Source organism: Podarcis bocagei, assembly GCF_964188305.1.
Source record: "Podarcis bocagei genome assembly, chromosome: 2".
Classification (NCBI taxonomy): domain Eukaryota; kingdom Metazoa; phylum Chordata; class Lepidosauria; order Squamata; family Lacertidae; genus Podarcis; species Podarcis bocagei.
In genome coordinates, this window is record NC_138126.1 from 32050132 (window position 1) to 32066139 (window position 16008).

Sequence of the window (16008 nt, forward strand, 5' to 3'; positions counted from 1 at the left end):
AAACATCTCTCTGTAAAGCTGGCTTATTTCCAGATGCTTCAATTTTCCCTGGGATGTGTTGGTATGGGTTGGTTTTTGTCATTTTCACAGGTCTGCAAAAAAACACACCAAAAAACCAAACAAAAACAAATGTGTGTGAGAAAATGATGGGAAAATCAATTTTGCTGAATTCTAACAACTCCTACAGATAAATCAGTGAGAATTACAATGCAATCATGGGCACATTCACCTGGAAGTAAGGCCCACTGTTGTTCAGTGTTAAGTATACACTGTTCGTTTCCTTCCTTTCCTCTCTGTCTTCTGAATGGTCTTCCACTCATGTGTCTCAAAAGCTTCTGATTTGGAATCAGTGACTTCATTTTGCATTTAAGTCTCAAGTGGCAGATTTGTGAAGATGCTCAGTTGTGTGAAGCATCAGAAAGAGGTGGTGATACAATGAAAGCTGCTTATCTTCTCCTTTGATCCAAGGGAAAGTGGGGGGGGGGCGGCAGAGAAAGGAGCAGGCCAGGCCACTCAACTAAAGGCTACAATTACTATAGCAACCTATGATGGGTGATGAGGGGTTGTGGTAGTGGAATTTAGGATCGTCTTGCTAGAGGCGCGTGGTGGGAAGGCTATCTGCCAAATAAGAAACGAATTTTTGATTCCAGCACAACGCAACTACTGAGAATTTCTAACCATGCTTGATCAGCCACCACCCACTTTGACAGCAAAGTGCATCAGCAAATGGAAATGAAATTCCTTGATTCAGCATCTGACCTCTTAGCACCAACGTGCCACTTTAAAAATTCATCAATGAACTCCTTGGAGATTCTTCTTGAAAGGAAGATTGCCAAACATGAGATTTGCACTTCTTCACACTTGTCAGATCCACCTTGCTGGGTCATTGGTTGTGAGCTTATATGTCAGACTTGTCCATTTGCCCACTTTTTTAAAATTAATATCAGTGGAGATGGTGAGTCTCTGATCTCTTGGGCAGACCTTGTCATGTGAAGCTAGCAAGGCAGGAGTGCTGTTGTGCCCTTCACTTTCTTATCAGTCATACCTAGATAGGTTGTGTCCGTAATGCAGCATTAATGCACATGTGGATCCCATAGATTCCATTTTTTCTGTATGCGCTTTTGTCCATGTAAAAGCACTTTACATTCTATACCTCCAAAATCTATTTCACTGCTTGCCATCCACTAGTGGGCAGTGCTTGACGGGATGGATGGATCTGTGATGCACAGTCTTATCCCCTTCCCTCTGTGATTCCTTCCCTGCCTTTCAATCAATGTCAACCAGACAAAGATGATCAGTGGAAACCAAAATAGTTAAGAGTGATCAATTAAATAAGGCAGGGTTGGTGGTAGGTAGCACAAGCATCCTGGCATTGGCAAGATGACACATGTAATGAGAATATGATTAAAAATGATAGTTTTAATTTAAGCCACAATTGTCCGATAAATTGAAATTCAAGGAGAAACTCCAGCAGGAAGTGATCGAATTGCCATTCATGGGGCAATTAAGTAATGTTACCTGCAGGTTGAATCGAGATTAGTTTTAACAAAATAAAAATAGCACATGTTAATTAGCTTCTCAGTGCCAGGATTTGCCACCACCAATGCTGTGGCCCTTGCTAACTGATCGCTGTAATTATTTAGCATCACTGCCTGTTCTTTTTGCATTTCATTTCCTTCTGAACTTGGTCCTCTGTGTTCCCACCCTCCAGAACACCATATGTGTGTCTTCTTGCACATTCAGGATTACTTCATGTGCCGAATGAAATGGACTGTGGTTCATGAAAGCTTATGCCATAATAAATCTGCTTGTCTTGAGGGTGCCACATGAATATTTGTTTTTGCTGCAACAGACTAACATGGCTAACCTTTTGGAAACTGTTCCTTTTAAACAAGCGTTTGATGTTTAATTGATTCTCTGTGTGGGCTGGTTGATGGTTCTTAGATGTAGCCAGCTTATTACGAATGTTACATCATTTTTAAAAAGACCATCTATTTGATGCACTTACGGCTTTTATTAAGTTACTTTTTATGACTGCAAGCAGCTTTGAAGACAGGGGGACAGAAAAGTTGTCATATACACAGCCAAATCCAAATATATTTCCAAGTCAGGCTGCTTCTATGGGAAATGAGGAGAGCTGTAAAAAAGCAAACCACGGCCACATCCACGTCAGCAGTATTATACCACTTTAAACAGCCACGGCTTCCTCCAAAGAAATCTGGGAGGTGTAGTGTGTTAAGGATGTTGAGATTTGTTAGGTGATCCCTATTCCCTGCACAGAACTACACAGGGCTAGCCCACCTGTGAGGTTTAACATTCACGCTCTCTTCCTAAGGAACTCTGGGAACTGTAGCTCCATTAGAATAGGGGACTCTAAACAACTCTCAGCACCCCTAAGAAACTATACTTCCCAGGATCCTTTGGGACTGTCTACTGTCTTAAATGTATGGTGTGGGTATGGCCCATCACTTATGGGGCAGGGATGCAGCCAAATCAATTCCGTTGCATTGAACATTACATTACACACTGCAATACATTACATTACATTAGACAAAAGAGTATGTCTCACCTAATTCAATACAAGGATCCAACCATGAGTCTGAATCAGATTATAAGAACATAAGAGGATTCCTGCTGCATCAGACCAAAGGCTCCAAGGATTTCTGCACCCTGTTTTTATGGATGCTCATGGGAAGTCTGAAAGGAGGATATAGCGGAATGCCAAATGGCATATTGTAACCTGTTTGGAATTCAGTGAGAATGTGAACTTGCCGAAGCAGGAGATTCCAGCAACAAAGATTAAGGCCGCCAAGGTTTATTATCATTAAGAAGCTTGTCCTTCTATTTGATGGCATTTTCTGAATGTTTCCCCCCTGCATCTGTGCTGAAAACAGGAGTATGTATATAACATTTGGATCATGTTTTTCTTTTCTTTTCTTTTCCAAAAGCATGACACTGGCCTCTTAATATTTAAAAAGGACATGCAAAATATGATCCAGATGTCACTGGCTTATGGCCATTTTATCCTGCCATTTTAGATTTGGAAAACTTTATTTGACTAGGAACAAAAGCAAAATCCCACTGCTCATTTCCATAAAACGCCTGAGCTTAGAGGATATGAAAGGATTCCACCCAAAAGGATTTGAAAGAATTCTGCCCAAAGAGGAGTTCAAGAGCCTTGGTATAAAGAACTACTCACAGGGTTTAAGGTAAAGGGATGTGCCAGGATTTTGATAAGAGGGAAATCATACGAAGTGAGTTGATTTTTCAAATTGCTAATTACCATCTATGTGGACGACTGCAGCCCTGGACTGCATAGTATTTGAAACATGTTGTGTCTAGGTTCATAAAATGCAGCTTTTTATTTTTATTTTGGTGGGGGTGGAATGGCACTGAAGGGTTGGAAAACAACCCTGCTCGGCAGGAATATTTGCAAATAATCACCAAATTATTCTTTCACAGTAGAATCATAGAATTGTAGAGTTGGGAGGGACCCAAGCATCATCTAGTCCAACCCCTTGCAGTGCAGGAATCAAAAGCATCCATGAGAGATGGCCATGGAAACTCTGATAAAACTTCCAAGGGAGAGTCTACTACACCCCAAGGGAGTCCATTCCACTGCTGAACAGCTCTCTACTGTCTGAAAGTTCTTCCTGATGTTTAGTCAGAACCTCCTTTCTTGCAACTGAAGCCATTGGTTTGAATCCTACCCTCCAGAGCAGGAGGAAACAAGCTTGTTCCATCTTCCATGGGACAGCCTTTTGGATATTTGCAAATGGCTATCATATCTCCTCTCAGTTTCCTCTTTTCCAGGCTAAACATACCCAGCTCTCTTGACCGCAAATGGTATTAGTTATGCAGATGTGGTGGTGTGGTCTTAAGAGGACAAAATTTACACATCTTGAGGTCACGCGCATGTGTGCGAGTGTGAGTTGGAATGTGTGGTTGGGGGTGGGCTATCTTCCCAAAACAACAAATGGTTCCAATAAAAAATGCCCCTCCTGTTAAGGACGGGGCTTCTTTTCCTTGACATTAGCAGCACTGTTGCCCATCAGGGGTTCTTGTTTCCAACAGCTTGCCTCAGCGAGATCAAATCCAGTGGGCAGCATGTGGTAATCAGAAATGGCAACCTGGCTATCTGCCCCATTAATTACCCCCTGCCATTCTTTGGTCGATTCTGATGTGACATGCTTTGCGCTCAGTGTGAAAAGATTAATTTGCTTTCAAGGGCAACTGCCCCCCAGTGATCTCTCTTCTTTGCTTTTCCCTGATCAAGTTAACCGCCAATAATGAACAGCATCAACTCAAGGATTCTTCAAGAAACACACATACACACAAAACACCCTCACCAAAGTGTACAGAGCGAGTCCTTAAATATGAAGCTGGCTAATTAAATCTATGTATCAGTGCATTTAATTACCGTAGTGCTACTTAATGGGCATGTCTCCTAAAGATAGCATTGCTGCAGTAAATGACACACTTCATCTGCTTTTGAAAGATTGAACAATGGCAAATTATTCAAGGCTTCTGCTGTTCTTCTTCTCGACAGCTTAAAGGGTGAGGCATATCAGGCATCGGGGCTGGCTGAGGTCTGTCAAATATTGCTATTGAGGTTGCAGTTCAGCCACATTCACTATTAGAATGAGCAGTGATGTGGTGTCCTATACTGGCTGGGAGGATGGTGTTCTGCGTGGAGGTGATGTTGTGAGGACTCCCATGTCACAGAACACCTCCTGGTGAAAGCAGCTGTCACTGTGATGATTAGACCCTGCAGAGCTGGTGAGCCAGTTACGACAGTCTGCCTTAAAGATCCACAAATAAATGTGGATCTTGAAAGTAAATTAACCAGGACTATATCTGACTGTATTGGGTAAGAAGCGGGGCAGGACAATCACGTGCTCAAGAGTTACCCTCCCCCCCTCTGCTTTTGATTTTTTTTTCTTCCCTCCCCCCCTCCTACTGGGTGCTGGGCGCGTCGCAGGTGAGGGTGGGTAAAGGACTTGGAAAGGACTGAGAGAAGCAAAAGAAAAGGTGAAGACCTGGAGCGGATTAATTGATACTTTTGGACTGATATCTTCCCAGCGGCTTTCCTTTTTCCTCCTACCCAAGAAAGCATATTGAGAGACTGTGGTCATCGGCGGTCACCGAGGGTTTATACGAGTTTATACGTGTTTATACGTGTCTTTGTGTTCATGAGTTTATATGAAGGGATATAAGATACAGTAAGATCAGACATAATATATACTGCCCCCGGTGGACGCTCTTTGAAAGGAAAGGAGGAAAGATTAGAAGATTAGAAGTACGGAAGATAATGATGGGGAAGGAAGGGAAGGACCTAAAAAAAACGGGTGGGACTCCAGGGGAAAGAAAGACATCGCGTCAGGAGGAGATTAAAGACCTAGATAGCTTATGGATTAAAATAAAGGAAGAATTTAAACAAAACGAAACATATATGGAAAATAAGCTAGGGGACATGCAAGACTTGATTGATAAAAAAATAGAGGAAGCAGTAGGAGAGCTCTCATCAAAAATTCAAGATTTGTCAGTAAAATCTAAGATGATTGAAGAGTCTAATAAGAAACTTCAGAAAGAACTGAGAGAACAGAAAAGAGAAACAGGGAGGATGAGGGAAGAGTTGGGGGAATTAAATAAAGCACAGGACAGGATCTGGGACAACCTTGCCATGGCCGACATGCGACAAAAGCAGCTCCATTTGAAATTTAGAGGCGTGGCAGAAGAAAGAAATGAGGATGTTAGAAAGAAAATGATTAAAGAGCTCTCTAAATGGCTGGGTTTAGAAGAGGAAGAGATAGCTTTAACGATTGACAGTGCATTTAGAATGTCTAGGCCACAGCATCTAAAAATTAACAAATTCTTGGGAGACTGTTTGGTGATATTTAATTCCTTAGAAATGAGAAATCTAATTTTAAGGACGAGTTACCGCAACAAACTCAGAATTGAAGGCAGGCCCATTATCATCTACAAAGAGATACCAATTAGATTATTAAGGAAAAGAGAGGGCTACAGGCAAGTGGTTGCCGCCTTAAAGAGAAATGGAATACAATTTAGATGGGAGTTCCCTGAGGGGGTTACTTTCTTCTATAAAGATAAGAAATTTAAATTAACGGACATACAAGAAACAGAGAAGTTTCTGAGAAGATATGAAAAAGAGTTAGGAAGGACTGAATATAGAGTGCGAAGTAAAGAAGAGGTGACAGGGAATGGGCGAGAAGGAAAGGAAGGGAGGGAGGGAAGCGTGAAAGACCAAGGAGAAAGGGGGTTAAACTCAGGAGATGAAGATGAAGAAACCGCAGTGGGAGGAGAGGCGGTTGAAGAGGAGGGGCTCCTAGGAAATAAAGGCGTCGGTTTTTAACTGGAGTTTTGATTTGAGGTAAAGTAGTTAGAGAACTAAGACAATACTGGACACTCTAAAACTTTTATCATGGAATGTGAATGGGTTAAATGAGAAAATTAAAAGGAATAAAATTCAAAAAGCTTTGAGAAATAAGAAATATGATGTAATTTGTTTTCAGGAAACCCATATCGCTAAGAGACATAGACACATTTTAGTGAATAAAAAATTGGGAGTAGAATTTGTAAACTCGGATGTAAACAAAAAAAAAAGGAGTGGTAATCTACGCCAAAGAAAGGTGGGAACCAAAACAAATTTGCAAGGATGAGGAGGGCAGAATATTAGGTATCCAATTAAATTTTCGAGGGGAAAGAATTAACGTAGTGTCGGTCTACGCACCAAATACAAAAAGAACTGAGTTTTTCGGAAAATTAGAAAGTATGTTGTTAGAATTAGAACCTTATAAGTTAATCTTATTGGGAGATTGGAACGGGGTCCCAACTCCGAGTATAGACAGAAGTGAAAATCAGAGGAATGCAAATAGGGGGAAGCTCCCTAACTCATTTAATGAGTTAGTGGAAAATCTAGACCTAATCGACATCTGGAGGTACCGGAATCCCACTACAAAACAATTCACCCATTATTCAGAGCCCCACCAGAGTTGGGGCAGGATTGACCAGATATGGGTGACTAGGGCCATGGTATGGAGAGTTAAGAGATGTGAGATATTACCCAGAACCCTGTCAGATCACTGCCCCTTGGCCCTGGAAATTAAAAACGAATTGAAAGGGCAGCTAAGGTGGAGGATGAATGAATATTTATTTGAAAATGAGGAAGTATTGGACATGGCAAAAAAAACTTTGAGAGAGTACTGGGAGATGAACCTGAATAGAGATACCCCAATAGAGTTGGTATGGGATGCCGGTAAGGCTGTCCTAAGGGGTTTTCTAATACAGCAAAACAGCTATAGAAAGAAGTTAAGGGAGAAAAAGAAGGAAGATATCTTGGCACAATTGAGGGATTATGAAAGAAAACTTGCTCTGGACCCGACAGATGAAAGGATCAATCAAACGGTGAGGGTGCTGCAGTCCCAATACTCAGCCATTTTGAATCAAGAAGTAGAACAGAAAATTAAATTTACGAGACAAAAATATTTTGAGTCGGCCAACAAAATGGGGAAGTTACTTGCATGGCAGCTTAGGAAAAGAAAGAAACAAAATGTGATTAATAAACTTATTATAGATGAAAGGGTGATAGAAGATTCAGAGGAAATTGAAAATAGATTTGTTACTTTCTTTGAAAAGCTGTACGAAAAAGGAGAAGAGAGTAGTGTAGAAATAGAGAATTATTTAAACCAAGAAGAAAGGAAATTCTTTACGGAAGAGGACTGCATGCAACTAAACAAAGTGGTTTCTGTAAAAGAGGTCCGGGATGCTATCAATAAGATGAAAAACGGGAAGTCTCCAGGTCCGGACGGTCTGCCTGCAAAATATTATAAAAAACTGATAGACTTGTTAGCTCCGGCCTTAACGGAGGTAATAAATAACACTCTTCAAGAAGGAAGAATACCTAGCTCCTGGAAGGAGGCGTATATTACGTTAGTCCCTAAGACCGAAAATGAAAAGACAGACATAACAAATTATAGGCCAATCTCTCTCTTAAACTGTGACTATAAGATCTTTGGTGATATTATGGCAAGCAGACTTAAAAAACTATTAAATAGATATATACATAGAGACCAAGTGGGATTCCTACCGGGTAGGCAATTGAGAGACAACGTCCGATATGTATTGGACATCATGGAGTATTTGGAGGCTAGACCAGACGTGCCAGCGGCCCTTATTTTTGTCGATGCAGAAAAAGCCTTCGACCGCGTATCCTGGGAATTTCTGCTACAAAAACTTGATAAGGTGGGTATAAGGGGTTCTTATTTGAAGGGTATTAGGGCAATCTATACTGAGCAACAAGCTAGGCTGATCATCAATAATAATTTGACTAAATACTTTCCGATTAGGAAAGGTACAAGACAGGGTTGCCCCCTGTCACCTTTATTGTTTATTTTAGTGTTAGAAACAGCCGTAAATAAAATAAGAGCGACCCCGGATATCAAGGGAGTAAGAATTGGAGAGAAAGAATACAAATTAAAAGCCTACGCAGATGATCTGGTCTTTTTCTTTGAGAACCCATTAGAAACCACCAACAGAGCGATAGAACTCTTGGAAGATTTTGGTAAACTATCTGGATTCAAACTAAATAGGGGAAAAACTAAAATATTAACAAAGAACTTGACAATACAAGAAAGATCACAGCTAGAACAACAGGTGGATATTAAAGTAGTAAATAAGGTGAAATATTTGGGAATTTGGTTGTCCCCAAAGAACATTAATTTGGTAGAGGACAATTATAACAAACTGTGGAAGGAAATTAAGAAAGATATGAACACCTGGCGTAGACTGAACTTATCCTGGACCGGGAGGATGGAATCGATTAAGATGTGTGTCCTCCCGAGACTGCTATTCCTGTTTCAGAGTTTACCAATTATAAAAGGTACCACCTGCTTTAAAAACTGGCAAAGGATCTTGACCAAATATATTTGGCAAGAGAAGAAACCCAGGGTGAAACTTAAATATCTGATAGATTCCAGGGAAAGAGGAGGTTTTGGTGTACCAAATTTAAGGCTCTATTATGAGGCGGCATGCCTACTCTGGATAAAGGAATGGGCCACCCTGAATGACACTGACTTATTAGATTTGGAAGGATTTGATTTAAGATTTGGGTGGCATGCCTACCTCTGGCAGGGAAAAGATAAAGTCCACAGAGGATTTTATAATCATATTGTTAGAGGATCACTCATAGAAGTTTGGAATAGGAGGAAAAATGTGATTGAACAATACACCCCCTGGTGGCTATCACCCGTGGATATTATTAAAATAAAGAAATCAAATATGATAGGTAAAAGGTGGACGTATGAGGATCTTTTAACTAAATCAGAAGAAGGGTGGAAGTTAAAATCACAGGATGAATTGAAAGAAAAAATTAAGGATTGGTATCACCTACATCAAGTTAACGCAATATGGAGGGAGCATAAGAGAATAGGTATGGGAGAAAATAAATCTAGATTTCAAGTGGAGATTATGGAGAGTAATAACAAACTATTATCTAAAATGTATAGGCAATTGCTGGAAAGTGAAAACAAGGAAGTGATGATCAAAGAGGTAATGATTAAATGGAATAAAGATCTAGGATATGAGATAGGATATGACAAATGGCAAACATTATGGAAGAAAGGTATGAAATTTACCGTATGTGCTGACCTATGTGAGAATTTGTATAAGATGATGTATCGCTGGTACCTGACCCCGGCAAGACTAGGGAAAATGTATAGAACAATAGATAACACTTGCTGGAGGTGTAAAGATAAGGTGGGGACTTTCTTTCATATTTGGTGGACCTGTGAGAAAGTGAAGGGTTTCTGGGGACAAATTCACGAGGAGCTAAAGAAAATTCTAAAGTATAATTTTCCCAAGAAACCCGAAGCGTTCTTACTAGGGATGGTTGGGGAGGAAATAAAAAAGACAGATCAGATTTTTTTCCAGTATGCTGCCACTGCTGCGAGAATATTAATAGCAAAGAAATGGAAATCCCCAGAAATACCAACAATAAGAGAGTGGCAGGAGAAAGTGTATCAATACTTGGACCTGGCGAGACTTACCCAATATGTTAGGCGGGATAGCTCGAGTAAAAAGATTGAAGATTGGTCTAAATTCATAAGTTATCTTGAGACTAATTTGAGAATTAATAACTTAACAGTAGACGACGGTTAACTTCTACGACATGTAAAGAAAAATGAAAATAACTGCAGAAGAATAATATAGAATACTTAATCCAAAGCTGAGGTTAATGGAAGTCAAATGTGTGTAAGGGTATGATTGGAATTTTTCTTTTGTATAGTGTTTTTTTTCTCTATTACTTCGAGGTGTGTATGTTTTAATGTGCTGTTTGTACTATTTTATATGGTACAATTTTTCTTTGTATGTGTAAGTATATGTGATTGTAATAAAGTTATTTAAAAAAAAAAAAAAAAGAAAATAAATAATATTTGATGTACACTTCTGTTGAGGCCACCATTCTGTGCGCTAGAGCAGGATTGGAGCAGTTCTCTGTAACATGTATACTGTCACTTACAATGTATTTTATTTACGCTTATGTTTTTAAATATGCTGCAAGTCACTTGGAGACCTGTATGGAACAAGCAACTAACAAGCCTAAATAACAACAGGAATAATAATTTATTTCTCGTCTAGTTTCTTTACAATGTAATGAAATAAACTTCTTGAAACTAAGTTCTTCCACCTACTGATATCTGAGAGGCTCAATGAATGAGGGAGTGAATTATGTGCTTTGTGCTGACTTCCCCTGACTGGCCTCAGGGCATGATCTTGGAAAGATTCCAATTCAATTTTAGCTTGTCCTGGATCCTTACAGTGCCAGAAATGTAAGGTGCTAGTAAATATTAGCATTTAGCACATCATGGCTATGTTTCCTGAGGCAGCAGCTGAGGACCCCTGAAAGAACCTCCTTGGCAGAAATAGTTCTCTGCTTCTGCCAGCAGTAAAGCTATCCCAAGCTCAGCAAATCAACAAACAAAGCATTTGACCATATCATCATGATTGTTGGCTTGAGACCGTAACAGTAAGTCTTGGGTATCAAAGCAGTGCCAAGGTTAGTTTTGTTTGACCATCTAAAAAAGATCCCACCTCCTCCTAGGATAGAGATGTAATAAAGAGACACTTGTCTAAGGTAAGGTTACCAGATTTTTTTCAAAGAATCTAGGGACACTGTTTTTAAAAAAGAGACAAAAAAAGTTATTTTAAAAAGTTTTTTTTTTTTAAAAAAAAGAAATATCTTCTCTACTGTGATCTCCTCTGTCACGCGGTCTTCCTCTGGGCCCCGGCCTGCTCTCTTGTAGCTCTGACTGCCATGGAGTAGGCTCAGGTCGGGCCTGGGCTCGGCCACCTGTCCTTGCCCTCCCGGTGCTCTCCTACCTCTCTTCCTCAGTGGCAGCAGCAGCATGGCAAGGTCGGGAATCCCCTCTTTTTTCTCCTTCCGCTTTCTCTCTCTTCCTTCTCCTTCTCCTCTCCTCCTTCTCCCTGTGTCGGCTCCAGGATTTTCCTGGCCCCGGAGCGCCACTGGGCAGTCAGCTGGGTGGCTGGGTGCTCTCGCTCTCGGCTCAATTTGGGTCACGGGGGGGGGGGTGTCAGTGGTTCCCCCAGTTGACGCACCGGGTGTCCCCAATCCCCCCTCGGCAGTGACGGCAGCAGTGGCTGTCTCAGCAGCCCAGAAGGAGCTGCTTGCTGCTGTGGCGCCCGCCATTTTGCATCGCCGGATGTCCCCATATGATGTGTCTTGTACCAATGAACCAATAATGCAACATTCATTCCCTACTAATAAATCTACAACACTTAACATATAAATCCTAGCTGCCATCCTGCCAATAAATCTACAACACTTAAAATATAAATCCTAGCTGCCATCCTGCCAACATTATTTATTTTGTACATGTTTGTTTATTACTAGATTATTATTACTAGATTAGTTTATTACTAGATTATTACCCACCCTGCATCATGAGGTACCAGGGCGGGTTATAGTAATTTTATAACACAATATTATAATGAAGAGAATAAGGTCGGTTCTAAAATATAATATACTTATATTGTTGATTTATACAAAGTATTAGTAAAATGCCAGTTCATTTGGGGGGGAAACCCATGATGTCATAGGAAGCTCGGTACAGCATGGTGGCAGAGGCAGTCTTGCTCTCCTGCTGCCATTGGCTACCCTGAGCCTCCCTCTCCCCATCTCAGAAGGCAGCAGCAACCACAGTGTTGGGAACAGAGCCCCACTTGCACTGCCATCTATTGCCTCTATTTTAAGGACATTCTGGTCCAAGCCCAGTTTAAGGATAAGGAAGTTAAGAAAGGAGTGTCAAGCCTTTGAAGCTGCTTATCAACAATTTGCATCAGGACAGCAGCTTCAACAAGCATCCAGGTCATCTGGCCAGTCTTCCCCATTATGATAAGCTGCATTTTATTTATGTTTATAGTATTTATTTCTTAATTTGCATCCTTCCTCTAAATTAGCACATGCATTTTCAATGCAAGTCTCTGCCCTTCTTTGTCCACTTTTATTTTGCAGCCGTGTAAAGAGGCCACCCTAGCCACTGATGATAGATGGCCCTACAGAGTGAGGTGGAGATAAAAATCTAGTTGGTGGTTATAATTCCCCGCCCCATCCCCTTGCATCCAAGTCAGAAGCGTTACAAAGGAAATCTACCGTGAGAAGAAAAGTTTCCTTTCTGAAAGACAAGATTAAATTATCCATCTCTGTATTAGACAACACTCACCATTTCATTGCTTCATTTTGCACACTAATCCAGCCAGCCTCTGCAGCAGGAGATAGGAAACAGTGAGGGCTTCAGGGAAGCAGGACCCGCCGGCTGAGAAGGACAAATATCCAAGAATGTCATTTGCTACAAGGTAGGAGTTGTAGGTATTCTTCCTCCACTTTCATTTTTATACAGCGCTGGTCAATTTCACAGCCCATAGCAATGCTGAATGGGGAAATTGGAAACCAGCAGAATCGATTTGCAGAAGTGAGGTTCTATTTTCTTTTACAGCTCTCTCATCAGAGTTGCTATCATTCCCGTGTTATGTGGTATTATTATCGAAAAGAAGCCTGGGCATTGCTGATAATTGCTAAGAGAGGCTGAAGCCGTCCTCTTAAAGTAAAAATGGGACCACATTGCCACACTCCCCAAAGGTGCTGGTTCTGAATGTTTCTTTAGGTTGTCAATAATACATTGGAAGGGTCAGTGCTTAAGGTTTTCACATCAGGAGCCTGTCTGATACTGGCACGCACCTGGAAGCCTCTCCTGCTAAAAATGGAGGTGTGCTAATAATGGAGTTACCCAAGAACTAGGGCAAGGCACTCTACAGATGCGCAAGAGCATCCCATCTTTGGCATTCTTTCATGTGCTAGATTTAAGCATTTATTTTTAAAATGTGTTAGTGATATTTCTGTTGGACATGAACTGAAGGCAATGTACAATAAACAGCAAGTTTTAAAAAAATAGTTTTGAATACATAAAACAAAAGCAAAACAAAAATATAGCTAAATGAGCATAGAAAGGCACAGCATGCTGCTTTCTCACCAAATGCTTCTGGGAAGCCCATCATCAAGAGCATGAAGGCGCCAGACATCTCTCCCGCCCCCATGTTGCCGGCTAGAAACCAATCCTCCTTGCGGGGTCAGCAAATCTCCCCACACCTGCCCCAGTCAAAGTACAGAATACCAGATGAGTTATTCTAGTGTTTTTACATGAGTAGAATGTGTGCTTTTATTTAAAATGCATCCCTGGGTTATTTGTGGGGCATAGGAATTCGTTCATTTTTTTCTTCAAAATATAGTCTGGCTAAGGGGTAGTGGACCGGCCCCCTGCTGAAAGTCTGCTGACCCCTGTTCTAAGATGTCGACCCAATGTTAATACAGTAGGGTGCTGGCTCAAAAAGAGGCATTTTCTATTGTCGTCTCTGCACCTACCTTTGCCATATGTGAAGTAGCAACCACCAGTCACTTCAGATGTCTTGTGAAGACATACCTTTTTGCCCAGACTTTCCCTAACCCATAAGACTGTACCCGGCTTTATGTGTTTAAATCTTCTGATTCTGTGTTTTATTTGCATTTATTTGCTTTTATGTGTTATTACACGGGTGGCACTGTGGGTTAAACCACAGAGCCTAGGGTTTGCCGATCAGAAGGTCGGTGGTTCAAATCCCTGCGATGGGGTGAGCTCCCGTTGTTTGGTCTAGCTCCTGTCCACCTAGCAGTTCGAAAGCACGTCAAAGTGCAAGTAGATAAATAGGTACCGCTCCAGCGCAAAGGTAAACGGCGTTTCCGTGCACTGCTCTGGTTCACCAGAAGCGGCTTAGTCATGCTGGCCACATGACCCGGAAGCTGTACGCCGGCTCCCTCGGCCAATAAACCAAGATGAGCGCCGCAACCCCAGAGTTGTCCGTGACTTGACCTAATGGTCAGGGGTCCCTTTACCTTTTTATATGGCTATTTTAATGGGTTTTGGTTGTGTTTTTGTTCTTTTAATACTGTGATGATATATTTTTTGTTTTTTAGACTGTACTCCACTTAGAGATTTTGGAAACATTAAGCAGTTTATAAATGCTTTAAAATAACCAAACTTATTTACAGCTGCTATGCACAACAAAATCAGGATGAAAAGAAACAAAGAAGCCCTCAAACATTTGTGGTATGAAAAGCTATAGGATTTCAGCAGGAAGTTACAAGACATGCACCAATTGGAAATGAAATGATCCCAAAGCTTTTGCATACCCAAACAGTATTAAAAGCAGAATCACAAATAACTACCCTCATGAGCATAAATCATCATGGATGCACAGTAAAAAGGATGCCTGAAGGGGCCCTGTTTATTATTGAAATAAAATTATATTTTATTTATATCTGAAAGTTTCAAAGCACAGTCGATCCTCACAGCATCCCTGATCTGGTTCCTCATAGCATCCCTGATCTGGTTAAACTGAAATACAGTGGCTATCTCAAGGCCATATGCAGCTGAATCCTATGCATGTTTATCTGGAAGAAAATTCTACTGTGTTGAATAGGGCTTATTCTCAGGTAAGCATGCAGGTCAGTCCTGATAATTTTCATGCGTGAGCAGAGATCTAGAAAAGGGAGCCTTTTGGGCCCAGCTTTATTTTTACATATTTATTTTACAAAATGTATATTTAGCTTGACTGGTTTGTTGTTTTTTAAGAAAGCCTCAAAGCAGTTTACAAAAAAGAACAGAACATCTTTGTTTAAAAAACCAGTTAAAAACGGATATTTAAACACACACAAAATTAATTAAAATCAACGGATAAACTAAAAACCAGTTTAAAACACGGGTCAACATCACATATGTCTGGATTGGCTTGCCTAAACCAAAGTGTTTTTAGGATCATAGAATTGTAGGGTTAGAAGGTACCCTGAGGATCATCCAGTCCAACCCGTTGCAATGCAAGAATGTGCCACTGTCCCATTGGGGATTGAACCTGCAACCTTGGCATTACCAGCACTACGCTCTAACTGACTGAGGTGCTGGAAAGCGTGCAGCGAAGGTGCCTCCCTGATGTCAAATAGAACCAAATCCTCCAAGGATGAGTAGGATGCAGCACCTGCAGCAGTTATCTAAAACGTTGTGACAGCAATCACTACTATTATGCCAAAGGAAAAAGAACACTGCATTGAAAACTATCCCTATTTTCTTCTAGGACTCTTGATGCACTCAACTCACTAGCAGAAAATAATAATAATAATAATAATAATAATAATAATAATAATACAGTGGTACCTCGGGTTAATAACTTAATTAGTTCTGAAGGTCAGTTCTTAACCTGAAACTGTTCTTAACCTGAGGTACCACTTTAGCTAATGGGGCCTCCCGCTGCTGCCGCGCCGCCACAGCACGATTTCTGTCTTCATCCTGAAGCAAAGTTCTTAACCCCAGGTACTATTTCTGGGTTAGCGGAGTCTGTAACCTGAAGTGTTTCTAACCGGGATACCACTGTAATAATAATAAAACA

The 16008-nt window shown here is 40.9% G+C and overlaps 1 long non-coding RNA gene across 4 annotated transcripts in view; it reads right to left on the bottom strand.

Moving 5' to 3' along the window:
• Window positions 1-16008, bottom strand: part of LOC308581689 — a 31812-nt gene that overhangs the window by 14457 nt on the left and 1347 nt on the right. For 3 of the 4 annotated variants that reach the window (XR_014005160.1, XR_014005162.1, XR_014005163.1), the window contains exons 2-3: window positions 12759-12851; window positions 2570-2697 (exon numbers count right to left, since the gene is read on the bottom strand). This is a non-coding gene — a long non-coding RNA (uncharacterized lncRNA). Of the gene's footprint in view, window positions 1-2569; window positions 2698-12758; window positions 12852-13273; window positions 14174-16008 lie in introns of those variants that run through there. The other variant, XR_014005161.1, reaches the window with a different exon arrangement.